At 48.0% G+C, this 3,946-nt stretch overlaps 1 protein-coding gene across 1 annotated transcript in view; it reads left to right on the forward strand.

Moving 5' to 3' along the window:
• DACRYDRAFT_23040 (uncharacterized protein) overlaps positions 1–3,946 on the forward strand; it is a 42,134-nt gene that overhangs the window by 37,239 nt on the left and 949 nt on the right. The window lies entirely within an intron of this gene.

Genomic DNA, 3,946 nt, shown 5'->3' on the forward strand with positions numbered 1-3,946 from the left:
GAGCACAGCCTAGAGTAGCTAGTATAAGTAGTTTCCAGAAACTCCTGTATCTAGCTTATTTTGCCCCTTTTCCAGTAGAGTTATATGGATCTGATTATTCATATACTGGCAAACTTGACTTAGCATCTTCAACTTGACTTATCATGCTTGACTGGACTGACACTGACTACCAATTTACTGACCAATTTCTGACAGCTCAGCTTTAGGCTGACTCCCATGCTTCTACTGACTTTTCACCTCTTTCCCCTGTGAGTTCTTGCACACCACCCACTGGACCAATATTTCAGACACCTTTTGGGTTGGATCACCAGGACATGGTGGGAATCTTTCTCATGGGCAACTTGAAAGGAGTCTTTGCAAGCAGTGACAACCTCTTGGGGAAGAACAGTCTGAGCTGAGTGTCAAGGTTTGGGTCTGGCCACCTTTCATATATGTGCCATGTCTCTCCCTACTGATGTGATGAAATCATTGTCCAGGAAAAGGGATGGGGGATAAAACTGTGGACTGATTCTGCTGTTAGAATTATGATTATGATGAAAATTCCCATCCATTTGCATGAGAACATCAGGAAAACTGTAGTCAACCATCAGTCTTGCTCATTCTCAACTCATGATCATGAATATGGGCTGACCTTTGTACCTCATGTCCCCAAAGAAGGTGTCCAAAACAAGCGGGGCACAGACTGTGCAAGTGTTGGCTTGCTCAGCCACCTTGAAGGACCTTCCCATCTACAGATGCAGTGATCATGGAGGTCACTGCTTCTCTTTGGGTGGCACTGTCATCATTGACAATGAGTTGGGATACCTGGCGGCAATGAATCATGTGCAGCTCCAAGTCAAGGTTGTCTGAAAGCTGAGAGAGAGCTACTTGGTACCACTGTATGGCACTGCTCCAGGCACAATGAAGGGGATCTTCCACTGGGTGTCCCTGTCATGACATGAAGAAGAGAAGAGTCTGGGACAAGAGTGGCTGACCTCATCATTCTGATAATAATCCCCCCTGCCCCAATGAAAATGGACCAGCATCTCACAAAATGCCTCATTAGGTACCATGTAGTTGGAGAACAGCTGAAGGTAGAAGTTGAGGAACTCCATGGAGAATGCAAGGGGGGTTGGGAAGGAGTGCTGGGCCAGAATCCTGCTCCAACTAACCAAGGAGCAATGGGATGAACTCAGCAATACTTTCTGAGAATGAATCCCTGACCTGGACAACAGTGTCAGTGGCAAACATTCTGACAGTTGATCATGATCATGATCACAAGCATGGTTATCATGATGGCAACCATGATCATGATCATAACACAGGGTAACATGTGACTCACCACCCCAGTCAATGTATTGGATGCATAACTGATGGACCTGATGGCAGGAGACAGTACAGGCATGGTCTAACTGGGGAGGACAGTTGTCCAGGAAAGGTTCTTTAGCCTGGAGCTGCGACAGCATCTTGGGGAGCATTCCCATCCAGAGTTGGTATGTTGTGTCCTGCTGCTTCTGATATGGAGTTGGATTGCATTGGGGGGAGGTTCTTGGCTCCTCATCCAGGCTATCCCATGTCCATTCAAGGTCCAACTGGGCATCATCCTCCCCCAATGGCAAGTGTGGCTCAACACTTGAAGGCGGTGTGTGAGGTTGATTGGGAGCAACCAAAGGAGTGGAATGTGGGATGTGGAGAGAACCTGGTTGCCATGATCTGGGAGGGGAGTGTGGAGAGTGTCGCTGATGCTGCTTGGCAGTTGTGTGACTTAGAGGCATTTGAAGTCCATGCTGAGATATGTGGGCATGGGCATGGGTGAGACCATGATCATGATCATGATCATGGTTGCAGCCCCCAGTGGAATGCTGAGAGGATGTGAATTGATGAGCTCATTGAGAGGCAAAGTGAGGTTTTGGGCAAGGGGTCCCTGGCTAATCCAGAATGAACCAACAAAAGTGAAGTCCAGCCGTCAAGTAGTGTCAACAAATGGAGCTTTTCCAGTAATGTGATTGAGACACAGCAGGACAAGATGAGAGCATCAAAGTGCTGACAAGTCAGGGCACAGAGCTGTGAAATATGTTGCAATTTGATAGAGAAAAGCAATATGGGTGATATGGATGAATACACAAGGAGCAGGTATTCTCATGATCATGATCATGTTAAAAACTGGCATAAGACAATGGAATGCCCTTAAAGGGCCATATGGGGTGGGAAAACAGTTCGAAAAGGGGGATGTGGTTCTACATCAATGTAGACAATCTGCTGAATGGTGTATTGGGGGGTGCCTACACTGAAGGGAGAGTAGCAGAATGCCTGGAAGGATCATTACATGGTTGTGAATGTGCTGAGCCTCAAAATCACCTCACCCTGGCATCCACCTCATACCTCACATGGTAAGTGAAGTCATCAACTCATTGGATGGGGGGAGGCACAGGAGGGTGGGGTACTGTGTCAGGGTGAATGGTGAGCTCCAGGTGATCAATGTCAATTCCACATCTTGACAGTAGGGCTGCCTAGTTCGAGGCTGTGTGATTGTCAGTTTGAAAAACAGAGGGCTGAGAAGACACACCTGAATAAGAATGCACCTCCAAATGGTTGCAGTGTGTGCTGAAAGGCAGAGCTTAAGACCAAGCAGTTGAGGTATAATGGGTGCAATAACCTTCCTGGTTATGAGTGCCTTGTGATGCTCCCTCAAAGTCAAGTGTCAGAGGTGCAACAGAAGGTATATGTAGCACCATTATGCTGAGATGCAGATGAAGGTCAACAAGAGGGCCAGCTGGTGGGAAGCAAGTTGTCCATCTGCAACGTCCGATATAAAGCTCCACAGCAGAGGAGGCCACTCCATCATGACAAAACAAGTTGCACCATTTGAGCTGGTAAACAAACAGAGGATGTCAGGCTGGGGCCAAGTCCCCAGTTCAGGATCATGGCCATGAACATGGCATTGTTGGGTACATTGCAATGTTACAATATGAAATTGCAATACTCAAGCCGGAATCTAGATGGGAATACCTGACCACAGAGAAATATTGCAGTGCTGGTCCGGAGTGGGACAAGCGGAAGTTTAAAGATGAAATATGGAATATTACAATGTTTGTGCAATATGTTCCCACAAACAGCCCTGAGAGGGCTGAACGGATGTGTCTGTGTGATCCCCAGCCGGGAATCGCCGGTTGCGTGCCAGAGGTGGTCAGCCATTGACTGAGGAGGAAATCCACAACGGCTCGGCTGGCGGCACCGCCCTTGCGCCGGCAACTGTTGTTCACGCGAAGTCGGCGTGGTTCTTCAAGTTCTATCCAGATGAGACCATTGATAAGGTATAAATTTTGTTTGAGATTCAAGAACTATGTTTATCCCACAATAGTTGTTCGTCCATGAACATATGGGAAACTGGATCATCATTCGCAAGACTGGCGACCGCATCTTCGAGACCATGCCCATTTATACCCGCATTGGCATGCACCTGCTGTTCTACGGGAAGGCGGAAACCGCACTTCTGCACTGGGGACGGGTAAAGACATTGTTAAGGGAGCAATCCATGAAGCGTGAGCATCGATGTATTGATATATCCCTGCATACATCTAACTCTTAGGTCAGAGGGTCAGATTTACGATAATCCCGATCCGAAAGTGATCTACCCCCATATCCTCGCATTCTGCAAGACATACCAAATTGACACATCTATCTTACTCGAGCCCGAGTTGCACAATTACCCCAGCCTGAACACGTTCTTCAGCCGCAAGCTGCGGCCCGATGTTCGCCCTATCACCGCTCCTGACGAGTTGGGCGTGATCGTATCGTGTGCCGACTGCCGTCTGACCGTATTCGAGACGGCCCAAGAGGCTACCAATGTCTGGTACGTCCTCGTCGCTTCCTTATTGTCTCGTTGGCATTGAACAGAGATGCAGGATCAAAGGTCGTCACTTCACTATTCCAGAGCTCCTCAATGACGAAGAGATTGTGGAAGAGA

Source organism: Dacryopinax primogenitus, assembly GCF_000292625.1.
Source record: "Dacryopinax primogenitus strain DJM-731 SS1 chromosome Unknown DACRYscaffold_12, whole genome shotgun sequence".
NCBI lineage: Eukaryota > Fungi > Basidiomycota > Dacrymycetes > Dacrymycetales > Dacrymycetaceae > Dacryopinax > Dacryopinax primogenitus.